This window comes from Gorilla gorilla, chromosome 11 (genome assembly GCF_029281585.2).
Source record: "Gorilla gorilla gorilla isolate KB3781 chromosome 11, NHGRI_mGorGor1-v2.1_pri, whole genome shotgun sequence".
NCBI lineage: Eukaryota > Metazoa > Chordata > Mammalia > Primates > Hominidae > Gorilla > Gorilla gorilla.
In genome coordinates, this window is record NC_073235.2 from 31,415,780 (window position 1) to 31,436,523 (window position 20,744).

Here is a 20,744-nt window from a genome sequence, read left to right on the forward strand (position 1 = left end):
TAGGGTGATCCAAAAGTGGACATTTTTGAGAGTGAATGGGGGCCCTATTATGACGCTATAACAACAGGCAAAACTGGATGTGGTCAGCAACCTGGGGCATGTGGTCAACCTGGACAGAGAGGACACGAGCAGTGCCACCATCAACCAGATGTGCCCCAGTGGAAAGACATCTGGCTTCTTGCAGAGTGGCATATATTTTCTTGAAGAACAATAGTTTCCAAACACAGGACTATGGTTTCTGTGTCTTCAAATACCTGCCGTATTATGACTAGTTTATGCCATTAAGCTGATCTAAGATGAACAGAAAAGGGGAGTAAAAAGACAGGTTGCAAAGTTTAAACTTTAAGTGTCCTTCATCCAAGGAAGTCCTTTAAATGTGGATTAAGTTATCACTTAGGCAGAATTTAAGTATGTTTTTCAGATTTAGTTACAATTTAGGGCAGAGTTATAAGTACATTTTTAGAAATAATGACAAATCATTCTCAAAATAGATGGTTTAGGCCATGCAGAACAGTCATTTTAATAAAATTTAACCCAAGCATCAAAAATGGGCTAATCTATCTTGTTCCATTTCTTTCCATCATTCTTTTATCTGGCTCCCTACAGGGAGCTAATTTAATTTGAAAAGACTGGAGATATTGGCTCCAATGCGTGTTCCCAGGGACATCAGAGCAGAATGAGATCACTCAGAAGGAAACTTCTCTCTCATATCTGTAAATGGTGAGGTCTACAAAGTCTTCTTCATGAGGAAGCTCTTATAAACCAGAGCAGTCTTCAAAATCTGATTTTCATCAAAAACCCTTGGTCAGGATCTAGTTGTATTGTGGGGGAAAAATCCTGAGCCTGGTGTTTTGTCAGTGTCCTGAGCCAGACACAGTGGCCACAGGTCCCTGCCAAGGGAGAAATCACAAGGTGCAACAAACACCTTGCAAATATCTGTAGACATCCCACTATTTATTACTGGGAAGAAAATCTCATTTGATACAAGTTGGGAATTTGGACTCTGACCTGAGAAAGGCAGGTTCTCTGATTCAGTAGATAGAAAAAAAAAAAAATAGATGCTCTGTCTGGACAGGAGTACCAGCTGGAGGAAAACCCAGCTTGTAGCAGTCATGACACCTGACCTGTGTGAAAACCAGTCCCTTCATGCATTTGATTTCAATTGTCACAGCAGCGCTGTGGTGGAACTGGTAAACTCCCACCAAACCCCTTCCGTTGCTCTGGGCACACAGTATGGAACACACTTCCCGGCAGCCTTTGCAGCCCTGTGACTGCTCCAGGGCTATGCTCCAACCATGTGACTACGCTCCAGCCGTGGACTGGGAATGAAGTTGACGCATGCTGAGTGAGCTCAGGCAGGTCTTCTACTCTCTCTCTCTTCCACTGTCTGCAGCCACATGTCAATGCCAAGGGTATCCAGGACCGGACCTTGGGGATGGCAGGGACTCTGTCAGCCTGGGTCTGTGAGAAGTGCAGAGAGCACCCTCCACTTCTCACCTCTATGGACTGGGCTTCCCTGAGTAAGGAATTAAATTCTAAGGTGTTAAGTCATGCCACCGAGAAGCTGAGGTTGATCTGTTATAGCAGCTAGCTTTATCTTAGCTGATAAAAACAGCACGTGGTTAGGTGGCACTGGGCTGGTGGAGGGAGGGGATGCAAACGTGCGTGGCCTGCCTTGAACCTAGGATGCCCCTAGGCCTCCTGCCTGCACCTACCATGTAGGGGCACGGCCATCCTACTGGGGAGCTATCTGACTCCATTTCACCACCAAGGAAAACATGGCTGAGAGGCCAAGTAATTTGCCTATGATTAAGCAGCTGGCAAGGGTTACAAGCAGGATTTGTATCTGGATCCACCCAGGGCCAAAACTGAATTATCTTATTAAAACAGAGCCCTGGCTGCCCTGGCCCCACACACAGTGCTACACTCATGTGGCAGCCACATCCTGGTGCTTCTCACCCTCAGTTCAAGAATGAGCATGATGGAAGTCGTGACCCCAGCAGTTTGTTGGGGTGCTCCTACCTGCTCCCTCCCATCCTGAATCAGGATGCCCTCCCCCAGGATGACTGCACCCTCCCTAATGAGTAGCAGCTGCTGCAGAGGACCACTCACCCCTCAGACCCACCACACAGCGGCTCAGCCTGCCCCCTACCCCAATGCAGTCTCTGCATCTCCACACCGCCATCCTGCCCTCCCTGCGGCCACTGGCGGGAGCCCCAGGGCAGCGCCCCTGAGAGTTGGTATGTCTGCACCAGCCCAGCGTTTCCAGCTTCCCACCAGGGTAGCTGGCTCCCCTGCTGGCAGCCCTGCCTGCTCTCCCTGCTCCTCTCCTGCACCTCCCAGGTAAGCGACTTGTGCTGGCCCTGGGCCTGATGGGCACCAAGCCTGACCTATCTCCCCTCATCCAGGTTCACCTGTTGACATCCCAGCTGCTCAGATCTGTTCAACTTAGTTCAAGGAACATTCCTGAGCCCCTGCTGGTGGCCAGCCCTGGAAACACAGAAGCGGCTCAGAGGGTTCTGTGGCTGCGAACAGCCCAGGGCTAATGGGAGAGGCAGGCCCAGGGAGAAAAGATTCTGACTTAAGGCAGTGAGTGTAGGAATCGTTGTTTTCTCTTAAACTCACCGAGCTCCTGATCTGCGCCACGGTCACACAGTGTCTCCACACACAGGCAGGAAAACCAAGAAACACACCCTGCCCTCCAGAGCTATGATTGCACTGGGGGACAGCCAGCCACACAACATGTCAGATGGGGTCACTGCTGCAGGACATGCGGGAAATTCAGGAGGAGTCCAGGTGACTACCAGGATTGAGGCCTGAGCAAGCGGAAAGATATAGGCAGCAAGATGCCTTCATATCTGAGTAAGACGCAAAGTGCACAGTCGGGAACTCAGAGAAGAGCCGGGAAGGAAAGTCTCGATGAATTTAAATTTTTTTAAAGTTATAACAAGATTTAAAACACTAATTTTATTACTCAATTCAATTGCTCAGAATTCTCCATGAGCCAGTCTGTGAAACGGAACTTTTACATTTCTCTCCGTCCCCGCTGCTACAGAAAGTGCAGGGGCTTCCCTCTTGGAGGTGGGTGGAATGCGCGGCCTCTTCCCTCAGAGGTTTGGAGGCATCACTTCGCTTCTTCCTTGCTTTACCTCTGCCATGGCAGTTTTAGTAACCACCTCTCTGGGTGGCTGCAGGACCATGCTAAGTCCTGATGGAAACATACTAGTTACGCAAGAAATGTTAGCTCCTCCCTCTTCTCTCTCTCTGCACTGTGGGAGACTCCCTAACGCGACTTCTAACAAAAATGTGAGCCTGGCTGAGCGCAGTAGCTCACACCTGTAATCCCAACACTTTGGGAGGCCGAGGCAGGCGGATCACCTGAGGTCAGGAGTTTGAGACCAGCCTGGCCAACATGGCGAAACCCCATCTCTACTAAAAAAATTGCAAAAATTAGCTGGGCGTGGTGGTGCACACCTATAATCCCAGCTAGTCGGGAGGCTGAGGTGGAAGGATCACTTGAACCCAGGAGGCGAGGAGGCGGAGGTTGCAGCGAGTCAAGATCGCGCCACTGCACTCCAGCCTGTGAGACAGAGTGAGACTCCGTCTCATAAAAAAAAAAAAAGTGAACCTGAAAGACCCACTGTGTTTGAGGATGAGGCATCCTCCCTGCAACGCCCTGTCCCGTCACCTACTAGACTCAGGACCCACTGATGCACATGGTCTCAGACACCCAGCATATTAGGCTGTGTGTGCTCTCCCATGGGTGGGTGGGGTGCCCCAATCTGGCCCACTGGCTGTGTGCGAGCTGGCTGTGATAGCCTGAGCACCAGTCTGAATGTGTGCTCCCAGGTGTCCCCTCCTCAGGGCCCAGCCTCATTCTAGGCTTATTAAGAATGAGGGCAAGACAGTTCCAGCCCCTGAGGACATCAGGATTGAATAGGACAAGTACACGGAGGACACTCACAGAGACCCCCAGGCTGAGTGAGTGGTGTTCCAGGCCACTCCCTCTTCCTGACCCAATCCCCTCCTCCCTGCTTGCTGATGGGACACTGAAGCAGAGTTGAGAGAGGCTCTCCCTGAGGCTGTGTTGGCGCAGGAGCACTCTGCCCCACACAAACACTCACAGCCCCCAGATGTGTCATCAAGGACCGCATTCAGCTGCAAGCAAAAGAAAACCCAACTGACAGTGGTCTCCACATATCCGGGAGAGGGTATCTTAAATGCAGCAAATGCCAAAGGAGGCAGTCCCAGGAGGGTGTTCACCCTGGCTTCACTCCCCCATTCTTTGGCCACAGATGGCTGATACCCTGGCCTCTTGTTTGTCTACCGAGAGAAGGAAGCAAAGAAGGAACATGCCTAGGCCACAAAAGCAAAAGCTTTGCCCGAAACCATCAGATGGTAACTCATCACCAGACTGTGTCACCTGGCAATGTGCAGATGGACCAGAGGCTGAGGAAGGGAGGTTTCTGTCTGGGCACGTTAACACCCAAACAAAATCAGGATTCCATTCTTAAAGAAGAAGGGAGATGGATGTTAGAAGGTCAAATAGCCGAGCTAGGAGTTTAAAGTTTTATGTTATACCAGATGGGTCTGAGAGGGACTGGGAAAATATTGGAGTCTGCCCGAAACACCCAGAGAGACCATTAAAGGGGCAGAGGGAAGGTTGTAGATCCGATGTGGGGCCTGCTTGCCCAACACAGTAAGACCGGGTATCCACATGGGTTTTGCCGTGGCAGAAAGGAAGGCATTTATTTGCAAGGCACAAAGCAGGACGACCAGCAGCGAATGTTTAAATTCTGACTTCCCCAATGGCTTGCCCAAAAGGTTTCTAAAGGCAAGGGTAAATCTCATGAAAGCAAAGGTGATAGGCAAAATCTAAGTCAGTACATGGGAGTTACACATTGGTTTTGGCCCAGAAAGACGGGATATCTTAAAACAACGGGCTTACATGTCACAGGTAAATTCAAAGATTTTCTGATTTACAATTAGTTAATGAAAAGAAGCTTTGTTTACAAATTTGAGGTCATCAGACAAGAATGTTAGCTCTGGCTGGTGGGTGTGACTCCTCCAGGCCCTTCAAGAAGAAATTTAGAACAAATAATTCAGGTCTAGAATTCAGTCTTCGGGTCCCCCTTCCCAGAGGCCTATGTGCCACAGATCTGTTTGGTGGGGGTCCGGGTTTCTGAAAAACAACTCCGGGACATACGTTAAGATGTTATCTTTAGTTTCTTTAGGGAACCAAGCATCTGACTCTAACTTCCTTGGCGGTTGTTTTAGACTACTACTATCTTTTTACTTATCAAGTTGCTCATTTACTTCTCAGGGCTAGCTGGGTACCTGGAATTTCCCTTAAAGGAACTCAAGATTTTCCTCTATTTCCATGCTTGGGAGGCCACGGGCCCTAAAATGGGGTCCCTGCTCTGTCTCAGGAAAATGAAAAAATGTGTGGCTTGCTTTTATCCTACCACGTATAGTCAGTATAACAAAATGGTTAAATAATATTCACTAGAAACATTTTTCTGGAATCCAACGAAGATCATCAGGCTGAAAAAAATCCCCAAACCAAAAGATATGTCTGAATAGAAGCATGTGAAAACTGCCCCATTTATAGCCCTCGAATTCATTCTTCAATTTTAAGTGTTTTACTTTCACAGCCTTCAAAAGCCACTTTCCCATTTAGAGAAGAAACTCTCTTAAAGGGAGTATTTTTTTTGCCCAAGATCTCTCTCCTGATAAAGTGCCCCACGGAGATCTTATGCCACTTTTCATCTTTCACAAGAGGTCAAGAAACTCCCAGGAAGAGCTGGCTCTCAACCGTGGGCCCACGCTTTCAGTATGTGCAGCCCCCACACGCGTGAACTTGCCTGCTCCCCTGCACCAGGGGTCTCCCCTCCAGAAACAGAAGGGAGGTTTCCTCATCAACCCTGCTTTTAAAAAAGAAAAAGGTGGGGGGCGGGGAATCACTTAGTTGGACCTGACTTTCTTTTCTTTCTTTTTTTTTTTTTTTGACATGGAGTTTCACTCTTGTCGCCCAGGCTGGAGTGTAATGACAGGATCTCAGCGCACTGCAACCTCTGCCTCCCAGGTTCAAGTGATTCTCCTGTCCCAGCTGCCCAAGTAGCTGGGATTACAGGCACCTGTCACCATGCCCAGCTAATTTTTATATTTTTTTTTTAGTAGAGATGGGGTTTCACCATGTTGGCCAGGCTGGTCTCGAACTCTTGACCTCAGATGATCCGCCCATCTCGGCCTCCCAAAGTGCTGGGATTACAGGCATGAGCCACCGTGCCCAGCCCCCAGACCTGACTTTCTAAATAAATCATTCCTGTTAGCAGGCCTCAGAACCATGCCATGCACCCAGTCACCCATCTGTTCAAAGTGAAGTGCAGAAATCCTGAGCACGGCATCAATGCTCCGCACCTCGAAGCGTCATTCCTAACCCACACAGCCAGGAAAATGAAAATGAGGCTTCTTTCCCCATTGTACCATGAGACAGCTGAAGCTAAGGTGGGTTACCTCATCCAAGGTCATCCAGACAAGCAAAGGGAGGCAACGGTCCACATTCCTTCCACTGCCCCACACACTTCCCTACACATCACGTATGATTTCCTGGGGGGAAACAAAGAAAAATAAAAGAAAATATTGCATCTATCTTATGCTAATAAATGCCCAGTATACCACTGCATCTCCTCCTCTTCATGAATACCAGTTCCCAATAGTAGCCCCTATTACAGCAGCTCCTAGGTTCTTGTGTCTGGTGAAGCTAGTAAAAATCTTACACACTTAAAAGATGCAGAAGCAGAATCCCAAAATTGTCACTGAGAGAAAAATTGAATTTTTAGAGCCAGGTTAGTTTTTTGTTCATTTGCGTTTTGAGACATAGTCTCTACTCCACCCAGGCTAGAGTACGGTGACACAATCTCAGCTAACTGCAACCTCCGCCTCCTGGGCTCAAGCGATCCTCCCACCTAAGCCTTCCAAGCAACTGGGACTACAGCTATGCACTATCAATCACACCTGGCTAATTTTTTCTTTCTTCTTCTTTTTTTTTTTTTTTTTTTGTAGAGATGGGGCTTACAGGTCATAGGTAGATTAAAAGATTTTCTGATTTGCAATTTGTTAATGAAAAGAAGCTTTGTTTATAAATTTAGGGTCCATCAGGAAAGAATGTTAGCTCTGGCTCACGTGTGTGACTCCCTCCAGGCCCTTCAAGAAGAAATTTAGAACAAAGGATGGTAGTCCAGAATTCAGTCTTCAGTTCCCCCTTATCAGAGGTCTATGTGCCACAGATCTGTTCGGTGAGGGTCTGGGTTTCTGAAAATCAACTCAGGAACGTATGTCAAGATGTTATCTTCAGTTTCTATAGGGGAACCAAGCATCTGACTCTAACTTCCACTTCCTTGGCCTGTTGTTTTAGACTACTATTACCTTCTTGCTTATCAAGTTGCTCATTTACTTCTCAGGGCTAGCTGGGTGCTAGCTTAGGCTAGACTTGAACTCCTGAGCTCAGGTGATCCACCTGCCTCAGCTTCCCGAAGTGCTGGGATTGCAGGTGTGAGCCACTGCACCCGGCCTAGCCAGGTTTTTTTGTTTTTGGGTTTTTGTTTTTGTTTTTTTTTTTTGAGATGGAGTCTCACTCTGTTGCCCAGGCTAGAGTGCAGTGGCATGATCTCTGCTCACTGCAACCTCCACCTCCCGAGTTCAAGCAATTCTCCTGCCTTAGCCTCCCAAGTAGCTGGGACTACAGGCACCCACCACAACGCCTGGCTAATTTTTGTATTTTTAGTAGAGACAGGGCTTTACCATGTTGGCCAGGCTGGTCTCGAACCCCTGACCTCAGGGGATCTGCTCACCTTGGCCTCCCAAAGTGCTGGGATTACAGGCGTGAGCCACCACACCTGCCCACCAGGTTAGTTTTTAATTAATCAGCCCATAATAGAAGAAGGAAAGAACATACCTAAGACAGATTGGCATATTAGTCATTCAGTTCCATTGCTGATACACACATGGCTACACAACCATATACATACATGTGCACACACATCTGACACTCACCTACACACACACACACACATACACATGAGCACATATCTCTAAGGCAATTCACATATTCTAAAATACTCAGAGTAATTGATCATAAAGTGCTATTTATCCATCAACTGTAATCATCATTGTTGTGTCTAAAACCCCCACTGTTTCACCTAAAATGTTAAATACTGCCTTTTGTTTTCTTGCTGTCTCTTTCACCAAGTAAGTTTAATTCCCGCTGGCAAAGGAAAAAGTTACACACACATGCATGCACGCACACACACACACATACACATAGAATTTCTCCAAGAATATTGTTAGGATTATCTCACCTGAGAAGGGAGAGTGAGAATCATGAGAAAGCTGAAAATGTTAAGATTGGATTTATTGTTTTGCGGAAAGGGAGTAGCTGAAACTCCCTAGTAATGAGCAGAAGCTTTGTTTTCAGTTCTGTGATATTAACCTTTATTTCACTAAGATAAAGCTGACAAAATTAGAACCCCTCACTTGCATTACAACTACACAGGGGTGGTGGGTCCATGAGGAGCAGACCCCGTACGTGACCACAGGAGCAGCAGCAGGACAGAGGACCTGCCAGGGTCGCCAACAGGGACATCTTGGCCCAGATATCATGGACAGGGTCCCCCTTGGCTCACCCAACCAGGCAGGTAAGACTGTGGGGCCAGCAAAGCTCGCCACCTCACTCAGGGACAAAGATATCCTGCCCAAGCATGGGAGTTGGAAGTGAGGATGAGTGCCAGGTGCCTTCTTTGCCCCCTGTACCCCTAACAAATAACTTTCTAATGCAAAGACCCAGGCCTTAGAGGTGCTCGTGGTGATCAGCATGTGGGGGATTGTGGGAAGGACTGGGTTAGGACACACACAGACACATACCTAAGGCAACACTGAAAGAGCTCTCCTCCCCACCCCTGAGGCCACAACTGGGGCTCTTGTTGACAGGGGCACCCACAGCATCTAAAAGGAAACCATCGCTGCCTTCTGCTCAGCAAAGATGACCCCATCCTCCCTCCAGAAGGAGAACGGTTTCTGGAGAGGCCCTCCCAGGACCCTGCCCTTGCTGCACTCAGGTCCCTGGTGTTTGGATTTCTGCTTCCAAATTGTTTAAGCACAGGGCCTCTCATCTTTTCCCCCAAAGTGAAAGAAACCTCAGTGGATGCTTGGAAACCACATCAGGAGGCACAGGCGATTACATGTCCCAGAGCCAACACTTGTACATTCCCAAGCAGAGACCAGCTGCTAGAATGGCTTCTAAGGAGCCTGGTATCCCTGGAGCAACAGAATCCAGTGGCACATAAAAAGTAAACCAAAGGCTAGTGTTGGAGGAAGCACACCCACCACTAACAAAGGATGCACAGTGGATCCTTTAAGACGCTTAAAGGACTCTTGGCCTCTAAACCTCACTTCCACAAAAGCTTATTTTTCTTCTCACAAGGTTTGTGTGTCCCTCCCCCAGCGTTTCTAAGACCTGGCTGACGTTTATAGTTCACTGCCATGTGTCTCTCACTTTCATCTGTATGAATTTCCCCAGTGTTAAAGAATCTATCGCGCCCCCCAACCAACTCAAGCACAGAGGTCATTCCTTCTGGAAAGAGTCCCAATCCCAGCCTTGAGGATGAGGCTGGCATCCTCCCGCTGGCCGGGTCTTCTCCGCGAATTGGGATCTGCCTCCCGGGAGGATGATACCTGTGGCTGCTGCTCTGCGTGGCTCACCTTGGCCAGGAGCTAGATTCCTGCTGGTGGGAAATGCATAGCCTACTTGCTGCACCCAAGCCCCTGGAGCTTTCATTCTGCAGCAGTTTCTTCAGGAAAAAGGTCATCCCTAAAGGTCAAAGGATACCAAGTTTATAACTTGAGTTTATAATGTATTTCAAACTTTTTTTTTTTTTTTTCAGGTGGAGTCTCATTCTGTCACACAGGCTGGAGTGCAGTGGCGCAATCTCCGGTCACTGCAAGCTCTGCTTCCCATGTTCCTGCCATTCTCCTGCCTCAGCCTCCCGAGTAGCTGGGATTACAGACACCCGTCACCATGCCCGCCTAATTTTTGTATTTTTAGTAAAGACAGGGTTTCACTTTGTTGGCCAGGCTACTCTCGAACTCCTGACCTAAAGTGATCCCCCAACCTCAGACTCCCAAAGTGCTGGGATTACAGGCGTGAGCCACCATGCCTGGCCTTAAACTTTTTAATTATGAAAATGACACACATAGAAAAGTGCATAAAACATATATTTATAATTCACCCAATAATAGTAAAAGTCATGCCCAACCACACCGAGGTGAAGACCTAGAGTCTGCCAAGGCCAAGGTTCTCTCCCTGACCCCTGCCTCAACCCCCATGGTGCCCACCATCTTAACTTTTACCATAGTCAATTCCTTGCTGTGTTTCATTTGTTCACCTGCATATGCATCCCTACACAACGTACGGTATTCATAACATCTGTAAATTTTTTTTTCTTTCTTTTTTTCTCTGAGATGGAGTCTCCCTTTGTCGCCCAGGCTGGAGTACAGTGGCGCGATCTCGGCTCACTACTGCCTCTGCCTCCTGGGTTCAAGTGATTCTCCTGCCTCAGCTTCCCGAGTAGCTGGGACTACAGGCATGCACCAATATGCCCGGCTAATTTTTGTATTTTTAGTAGAGACAGGGTTTCACCATATTGGCCAGGATGATCTCGATCTCTTGACCTCATGATCCACCCACCTCGGCCTCCCAAAGTGCTGGGATTACAGGCGTGAGCTGACGAATAAAATCTTAAGTCCCCTGCCAACTGAATGTACCCCCGTCTTGGGCAAAAGGACCCCAGAAAAACCTTAAAAACTGAGTTCTCAGCCATGATAGGATGGGAGGTCAGACATGCCTCATTATCCCCCCTCCCTTTTACTTGCAGTATACACACAACAACTGACCAGCATTCGTGTTAAAATAGAGGCCGTATGACTGACAGAACAGGCTCTGTGGCAATAAAATGCCACATTATAAACAGGACCCAAGGCCATGTCAGGCAAGGGTTAAGTCCCACACCCCTAAGCTTTAAAGAATAAACTATTTTCTAACTGTCATAAGGTTCTTCTTTTTCTCTAGCAGCAAAACAAGCACTGGCCATGAGATAAACAATGTTAAAGCAATTTGTAGCTCACCACTAGACAATGACTAAGCCCGCTGTTTCATCAGCCATAACTACAGCTTCGATTGGACAAGAAATGGATTTCAGTAACTTTCTCCAGGTAAGAAGACCAACCACCACAGACTGGTTCTGGCCAGTTTACAGAGGCTGCCTTCAGGTCCTGAAAAGATCTTTTCATGTATAGAGCTTAATTGTAATAGATTTAAATGTTAAGTCTCCTCCCCAGGGTGGATATAGGTCATAGGTTACATACATGTGTGTTCAATACGCCTGCATCAGGACCACCTTCATGAATATTCATAGCTCCTCCTGTAAGCTGTTGAATATGTATGTTCAGCCAAACTCTTCAGCACAAAGCTCAGCCCCTCCTCTTTGAAAATGCCTGTCTGTGGGCTTTGCCAGAGGCTACACTTCCCAGCCTGAGGAATGGCCACCTTGTAGACTCTAACCCTTATAAGAAATAAAGTCTCCTCTCAACATTTATAAATTTGTGATTTTTTTTTAGTTAACACATTTAAACTCTATTGAATATGAAGTATACAATCATCTTACATACAGATAATGAAAAATGATGCAGTTAAATAAAAAAACTTTCTTGATTAGAATTTTCATTTTATGCTTATTAAAAAGAAAATTTATGATGTGTATGCACATAGATTTTAATATATATATATTTATTATATATCATGCATGCATTAAAAAAGAAAAATTAAGCAAAATATTCTGGTTCAAGTAGTCTGAAAATCTCTTCCTAATTGGGCTCCACATTCTCCACATCACTTTTGACCCAGATTGTCTGTGTCTGCATTTCCCTTGCTGTATCATTCTCTATGCAAAAAGAGTGCTGGCCATTGAGAATTTCTTACCATAGTGCAGCTCCACTCTTTCTGGGCTTTCTTACAGACCGCTGGCAGTCTTAGCATCATAATTACCATGAAAGTCAAGACCATTTGACCTCATTAGCTAATAGATGACATCATCTTCAAACTTCCAGAGCCTCATCATAGCTCATATAGAGGAGCTGCTGGTGCCACTGCTGAGTGTCTGGCTGAGTCCAACTGCACAGCTGGCCTTTTTGGCAGTTTGAGCCGCTTAAGAATTTTTAATTTGTTTTCGTGTATGTGTGAGGCATCAGCCTGAGTTAGTAAGTTACAAGTGAAGTGATAAGTATTCTTTTTAATAAGCATAAAATGAAAATTTTAATCAAGAAAGTGTCAGTTTCATTGCATCATTTTTCCTTATTGGTACATAAGATAATGGCACACTTCACAATCAATAAGGTTTTAAATGTTAAGGATACAGTATGTTGTTTAGGGACGCATATGCAGTATTTAGGAGTGCACTGTGCTACAGATCATGAAGGTGAAGATAGCAGGTTGGCAGGGCACGGTGGCTCACACCTGTAATCCCAGCACTTTGGGAGGCCAAGGCCGGCAGATCACGAGGTCAGGAGACCGAGACCATCCTGGCTAACATGGTGAAACTCTGTCTCCACTAAAAATACAAAAACTTAGCTCGGCGTGGTGGTGGGCACCTGTAGTCCCAGCTACTCGGGAGGCTGAGGAAGGAGAATGGTGTGAACCCAGGAGGCGGAGCATGCAGTGAGCCGAGATCGCGCCACTGCACTCCAGCCTGGGCGACAGAGCAAGACTCCGTCTCAAAAAAAAAAGATAGCAAGTGCCTTTGGAGGTGAGGCAGGGGTGGGAGAAACAGACCCCTGGGCTTCTGTCTAGGTCTTTACCCAGGTGTGGCTGGGTATTCACTTTCACTTACACCATGAGTTATGAGTCAGACATTCAGGCAGGGCACAGCTAGGCAGTTCTCTGGCTCCCAGTGGTATCATCTGAGGTGACTGAGCAGTAATCAGCTGATGGACGAACTGGAGGTTAGATGAGCTCAGGGCTCCCAGAAAGAATATCCTAGCAACAAGCAAGTCAAGAGATTTCACCTGAGTTTTTAACCTTGGTTTCTTCTAAAAGTTCTGTTGTTTTTTTTCAATACTACTATATAACTTTATACACTTTCCTATTCCCCACAAATATTTTCAAGTCTTGATAAAACATAGTAAGATTTGTTTTATATGCTATATCTGATTATTTCAACATTTAAGTCTTTGAGAATCCATTGTTAATTTTTTTGGGAGGTGGGGTGGTGCTGCTGATTTTCATTCACGGTATCTTACTTCTTTGTACTTGACCATCTTTGACTATGTGCAGTTATTGTACTTGGGAAGTTATTAAAAGAGTAATCTTTGAAGGCCTAGATGAAGGTATCATCCTTCAGAGAAAACTGGAAATACCTCTTAGGATACCATTTCATGTCCCCACAACTTCCACCTAACCCATAATATAATCACCTTCTGCTCTCCTCTCCCTGAAGTCTGGTTCTCTTGTGAGGCCATGTTAATGAGAGCCTTCTCCTTCATCTTGAACACCTTGGGGTCAACAGGTAGAGTTGGCTATTTCCTCACTTGTCAGTGCATAGCTACTGCCATTTTTTAAATTCCTCATTAAAAAAATACTTGTTCCATCTTTATTCATAGCATTCAGCTAAGTAACACCCTACACCTCAGAGATTTCATCTCTTGAGCTATATTGGTACAAGATTTTTGCACCTGGTTCACGACGTTCCTTTGCATCCAATTTCTGTCATCACTCAGAATGACATCAACATGTATTATTACATCCACTTTAAATTCAACGTGACCATAGATGAGTCCTGCAAATCTGCACCCTCTCTTCCTGTATTTCCAGTAATAGTGAATGTGCGAATGTCTCAGCTACTCACCTAATCACCCAACCCAGAGGCCCAGACACTTTCCTAGACAACTCTGCCTTCCAGTGAGCACCAAGTGCTTCCTTAATATTTTTTCCAACTACCTCTGTTCCTGTCCCCACTGCCCCTGCCTACATTCAGCCTCACTAATCCCCAGGCTTGGATGCTGATAAATGACTTGAGTGGCACCTACAAAACAGCTAATGAAGCTCCCCACATCATCCCACCAGGGCCTCCACAGAGCTGGTATGAACTACAGAAAGGGGCAGTTACTTTCCCCATGACGCTGTCATTCCCATTCGTATTGCAAAGCCTCTATTTTTTAATTTGTCCCACAGCATGACAGACCCCAAACGCACATTTACTACTGGTATAGATACACATATTAAGACCAGTGGTGACTGTTACAGCTCACATAAAAGCTGAGTTCCATTGCTTGGGCTGACTTTATGTGTGGGGGGAATGCAAGCCTCTAGAATCCCATGAGAACTGACTTCTATATTGGGTGCTTTTCTGTCTCCTCCTGTGTCTCTCACATAAGACCCATCAATGAATGCTATTAAGTTAACATGGGAACAAGACTATATGATGAATCAGATGGAGGCCACGCATCTTCATTGAGGGCTGCGAGGTGGTTGTGCTGCTGTCCAGTCAGGATCTGGCAACAGAGTCACTGGGCTCAAAGTTCACACCTTCCTAGAATCCCACTAGGGTCAGCCAGTAACGCTTACAGAGCACTGACAAGTGCTGTGTCATAGGAACTTCAAAAAGCAGCAGCAACAGGCCAGGTGTGGTGGCTCACACCTGTAATCCCAGCACTTTGGGAGGCCAAGGTGGGTGGATCACTTGAGGTCAGGAGTTCAAGACCAGCCTGACCAACATGGTGAAACCCTGTCTCTACTACAAATATAAAAATTAGCCGGGCATGATGGTGCACACCTGTAATCCTAGCTTGGGAGGCTAAGGCAGAAGAATCGCTTGAACCCAGGAGGTGGAGGTTGCAGTGAGCACCACTGTACTCCAGCCTGGGCAACAGTTAGACTCTGTCTCAAAAAAAAAAAAAAAAAAAAAGCAGCAGCAACGTCACAAGGCCCAAACAATTACATCCCCGAGCCAAGGCCTGCACCTTCCCAAGCAGAGACCCAATGTTGGAATGACTTCTAAACAGCCTGGCATCCCTGGAGCAACAGAATCCAGTGGTACATAAAAGCCAACCAAAGGCTAGTGTTTGAGGAAGCACACCCATCACTAACAGCACCCTTGTTCTCCTTACAGAAAAGGGAGAAGAGATGACCAGCTAGGAACTGACTCCAAGTACAGGCAGGAAAACAATGGCTACTTAAGCATTCGAAGACTTCTTTAGCTTCTCCTAGCTATTGCAAAAATGCACCTAGCGATGCTTCATGTAGCACCACCATGAGTGGCTTGCCTCTCAGAAGAGACAGGGACCCGTTGCCTGCGATGCACACCAACCTCAAAAGGGTGGAGCTATTTCTTCGCGGTGACAGAGCTATTGCTACATGGAGCTATTGCTTCATTTGTAAAAGAGGTGGCTTTGGGGACGGAACTATTTCCCATCCATCAGCCAATAACAAATATTCCAAATACTTGACCTCGGTCTAACGATGTTAGAAATTATCTAAGGGAGCTTTATGCCCTTAAGAAGCTAGAATTTTCGTAAAGCTAATGTATCTTGTTTTTGTTTTGAGGACAGGGTCTCAGTCTGTCACCCAGACTAGAGTGCAGTGGTGCGAGCTCGGCTCACTGTAACCTCCACCTCCCAGGCTCAAGTGATCCTCCCACCTCAGCCTCTCAAGTAACTGGGACTACAGGCACCCACCAGCAGGCCTGGCTCATTTTTATATGTTTTTGTAGAGATAGGGTTTCACCATGTTGCCCAAGCTGGTCTCGAACTCTAAGCTCAAGCAATCTGCCCACCTCAGCCTCCCAAAGTGCTGGTTTTGCAGGAATGAGCCACTATGTCCGGCCTAATATATCTTGTTAGCACGTGAGGTGTTACCTATCAATAAATCATCCATATATATCCATATATGGACTCCTGAGGTGGGGGAAGTTTCTTTAAGTTCTTTTGTAAATGCCTAGAGATTATAGTTGGCAAATCTCTGAATCCCTGGGGGATGCATTGCCACCAATATGGAAAGCCTTCATAGGTAAACACAAAGAGATACCTTGGTTCCTCTGCTGAAGGTATAGAAAAGAAAGTTCAACATAAGTTTATTACTAAAATTAGTTAGGTCACACAATAGGAGGCTAAGAGGTTGAGTACTACAACTGTCAGACATACCAAAAATATATTTCTATCAGATTTTGTAAAAATATGTAAGCAAGCTAAACTTCTTTGTCAGTTTCCCTTCCTTTTTCATAGGTAATATAGGAAGACTATTACAAGGCAAATGTCCTTTCTTTATGATTCTCTTTCTAGCTCTCTAATTACAGGTTCTATTCCCTGTATTTGAGCTAAGGAGAGGATATAGCTTTACACATGACCATAATTTTTCTTTGGTGTAAGCTACGACAGTAGGGTCAATCAAATGATAAACTTACTGAGTCAATGTGTTTAAGAAAGACTTCAGCAAACAAGGCCTCTTGTCTGACCGAAGATGGCTACACATCCTCCAATTTGCCCAGTGGAAAGGCTCACTCAAGGTGTCCCATCCTTGTCACCAAACTTGTGGGGGCAGAAAAGAAACCAACACCCAAAGGAACATGCCAATTCAAAAATAGAGAATGATTAGATAATTCTATTATTTAGAAAAAACCTGAATGCATTCAGGTAGTCAGCAAGTGTCTACACAGCTATGGTAGATTTTTAGCTCTATTGTTATGGAATTAAAGCTACAGTTACTATCCCTCATTCCATTTTTAGTAAACAGCCAGAAGCTATTCAATTTGCATCAGTAGTTACGTTGAGTTTACCCTGATGGCCTGATTTTTATAATTCTTTATCAGGCTTACCCTGATGTTCTGTTATTATCATTCGTTACCACTACCTCCTGTAACCGCCCAAAAGTGTACCCCCACACACGAGGGCATGTTCAGTTTCCCACACTCCACCTCAACAACTGGCACCAGAATCTGCCCAGTTGCTCAAGCCAAAATCTCAGGAGTCATCCTGGTTTTCTCTCTTGCCACCCTGTGGCCCCACATCCAATCCATCCGCAAAAAAAGAGCTGGGAGCTGGAAAGGCAAGACTCTCTTCCTGTGAGTCCTTCACTCCGCCTGCACCTGTCTGAGCCACCATTCCACTCCCTCTCCCACCTACAGCCTGGTGATGTCTCCCTTCTCCTCTGCCTTCCCTCTTTGCAGCTCAATCTTTCTTTCCCTAGGTTATCAATTGTATAATAAAGATTATAAAATCACTCTATCCCAATAAATATAGCTTCTATCAGTCTTAATGATTGAAGCACCGCAGAATTCTCGGTTTGGAAGGGGGTTTTGCTGCTTAAAAAGTTTCAAAATCACTGCCAGAGGGAACCAGCAGCCCTTTTGTTGATAGCAGAGCCGGCTCCTCTCGCACGTGAATAAACAACCATAAATGAGACACAGCACATTTGAGCAGTCTTTTAAAATCATTTAAGCTTTAAAAATCATTTAAGATACGTTTGTTTTAAAAAAGTAATTCAAATCAAGCATTTGCAACATACCTACGATACCTCTATGGAGACTTAGCATCTACAAGACCCAGTTTGACAACTGCCAGCGCCAGGGAATAAGTGAAGTTTCTCAGCCCAAGTCACACAAGGCCCTAGCCAACCCACCTCTGCCTGCTCCCTGGGGCTCTCCTCTACCCCAGCCCTCTCTCCCTAAAGCCAGCGAGAGGCTCCGCGATTGTCCACCCCAAATCCTTTCCCCCTTTTCGGGAATAGCAAGTGAGTCCAAGAGATGCGGTCACGTGATGCCGTCCGACCAATCTGGTGTGAGCAGAGGCCCCCATTCTTCCGGGGACCGGGGCGGGGGCGGGGCGGGGCCGGGCCGGGAGCAGAAGGGGCAGCGGTGGACAGAACAGAGTGGGGAGGGGGCGGGGACAGGGCGAAGCAGGGAAGGGAGGGGGCGGGAACAGGGCCAGGTGGGGTGGACGCGCGTGTCGGGGGGCGGGCGCGAGGGCGAGCACAGCAGGCGCAGGGTCTTTCCCACATGCTGGGCTGCAGGGTGAGGAAAACCCATCCCGGAGGAAGCTGGCGGTTAGGCTGGCTGAAGGCATTCTGCATGATGAACACAACAGTTCTCAAAAAAGTAATGATGTCATACCAGAGCAGCAGGAGGGGGTGGTCTGTGACCATGTATGCTTGATAAATTGTGGATTAAGCAAAGCAGGCCGGCTTCTTTGTCAACAGACGTATTGGGTTATTCCCGGGGGGCTGCAGCCGGAGCACCTCCAACTCCTTCGCAGGGGTTATTTCTGAAGACCCCCTTTTGGAGGAGCTCTGCTAGGGCCCTGCGTGCACCTGCTGCCCTGGCCAGCAGCTCCGCCAGGCTCTAGTGTGTATGGCCTGGGCTACCTCCCGGTACTGTCGCCGCAGGCCTTGGGACGCGTTCCCGCCGCGAGGCTCCCGAGGTAGCCCCGGCCTCCGGTTCTTCTCAGCTAGCCCCGTCGTCCAGCCCAGAGCCGGGCACTAATGCCTTCCCTGAACGCTGAAAGTTGTCGAATGGATATGGACAATGATTAGAATCATGTAGAAAACATTAAGTGATGGTCAGTATGTTCTGTTTGGGAAATACTGAAATGTGCAACACAAGCTAGAAATAACAACATGCAGAACAGCACAACTTTATAAGACCCGCGCTGAAGGAGGCAGCATTTGTGTGAGAGCGCCCGGCGCTGCCCAGAAGAGCTGGAACGCCCAAGGAAGGCCGCAGCTCAGCGCAGGACCCCTGGGCTCCCGGAAACGGGATAGCGTTGCTTATCTTTAAGGTAGGCTTGGGAAATACCTTGTTTCTCCGTAGTTTTGTGGGTGTATATACAGATACTCCTTGACTTACCATGGGGGTTACATCCCAGTAAACCCATCGTAAGTTGAAAATACCATAGTCAAAGATGCATTTAATACACTTGACCTACCGAACATCATAGCTTAGCGTAGCCTGCTTTTAACGTGCTCAGAGCACTTACAGTTGGGCAAAATCCTAGTTTATAGTTAAGTGTTGAATATCTCATGTCATTTATTGAATACTGTATTGAGAGTGAAAAAGAGAATGGTTGTATGAGTACTCAAAGTAGAGTTTGTATTGAATGTGTATCACTATCACACCAGTAAAAAGTCAAAACATCTTACGTCGAACCATCCTAAATTGGAAATTGTGTGTGTGTGTGTGTGTCTCTGTGTGTGTGTGTGTGTGTGTGGTTTTTAACTGATAGGCAAGAGACACTTCCTAATGGCCTGTTTAATGACTCCAAATTACCTTGCGTCTCTTCATTGAGAAGGTGGTTTAGTTTTCCCTAGGTGGTGAGGCACTATTTAAAAATTAATTTCAGCAACAACTCCAATAAACGTGGGTTCATCTTTCAGCCTCTTATTAATCATATTCCAGAAAGAATTGAAGTTCTCTACCTGAGGCGTTTTGAAATTTTTTTCAATGTGGTTTTATGATAGTTATTTGAAATTACTTGACAGAGAGAAGACCATTTGTTATAGTTTGTGTACCAAGAGAAGTTCCAAGTGTGCCCCTGTTAAATTCCTTGAAAAGTTTTCACCCCTTGGGACAGACACAAAAGAAACTGAATTGGGCTCTGATCAGTAATCAATTTAAAAAGCTCTAGTAACTGAGAAAGTAAAATTCCATTTGCTCGTATGCCTGTCTTGCAAAGATCTATCAAAACTCCATGTCCTATTGCCTTTCTTTGGAATGAGAGCTGGAGCAGCTGACAGGGAAATCAATTGGTCCCCACCCTATTAATGCTTAATTAACATCGAGCTTGCTAGCATGTGAGCGCTCCCACAGGAAGGAGGCCTTGTATCAAGAGGAGGGAGCTGTGAGCACTGGCTGCTGGGGGGCTTTTGCAAGCAGCCCCCATGGATGGAGCCCAAAGGTGGAACACAGTTGCCAGTACTTTCTTGCTGACCGTGACCCCTGCAGTGTCAGGATGAGCCATATCACACCACCAGTGTCACACCAGAAGGGCACGAGGCAGCAATTCATGTGTGGTTGCACCTGCCCACCTCCCCGAGGTGGTCAAGGAAGGGGCAACATCAGAGGACCACCACTGTGAAGTCTCTGAGAAACCATTTTTACTTCCTGCCACTGCAAAGCTCAGAATCGTGAGAGAGCCAGAGAAACTGCTGTCACCGCACACCCCATCAGAAGTGACCATAAGGGTGTTGTCTCTGCTCCAGGACAGGAGGCCCCCACGATGTGGTTGCAATAAGTGGGTGGTCCCTATGGTTGATGGTCCCTAAGTGGTGAGGTTCTATTTAAAAATTAGTTAAAGCGATAACTCCAATTAAAGTGGATTCGTTTTCAGCCTGTTATTATATTCTTATTGAATATGATTTATTATTTCAATGTGATTCAATATTTCAACAATGGTAGTGTCTCACCAACCACAACATGGTTGAGCCCCTTCTGGAGGGACCTCAAGGGTGTTACCATAACCAGTGTCCCACTCCAGCTGATTGGGCCCCATCCTCAGTCCCTGCTCAAGGAGGCAGCACGGCTATTTGTTGCCCAGGAGAAGCAGCTTTGTGCACCTGAGTGGGCATTATCCCCAAAAGTGGCCCATAAAGTCAGCGCCCCCCAACTCCGGCCCCGTGATGGTGAGCTCCTAAGGGCGTGAGCCTCTCA

The 20,744-nt window shown here is 46.7% G+C and overlaps 1 long non-coding RNA gene across 1 annotated transcript; it reads right to left on the minus strand.

The window, feature by feature from the left end:
- Window positions 1-564: 564 nt before the first annotated feature.
- On the minus strand, window positions 565-17,766 carry LOC115933719 (uncharacterized). The gene is made up of 6 exons (XR_004069574.2): window positions 17,723-17,766; window positions 12,942-13,087; window positions 9,760-9,868; window positions 6,517-6,609; window positions 2,626-2,816; window positions 565-1,428 (listed from the first exon to the last, which is right to left on the minus strand). It is a non-coding gene; the product is annotated as an uncharacterized lncRNA (long non-coding RNA).
- Between the last annotated feature and the right edge of the window lie 2,978 nt (window positions 17,767-20,744).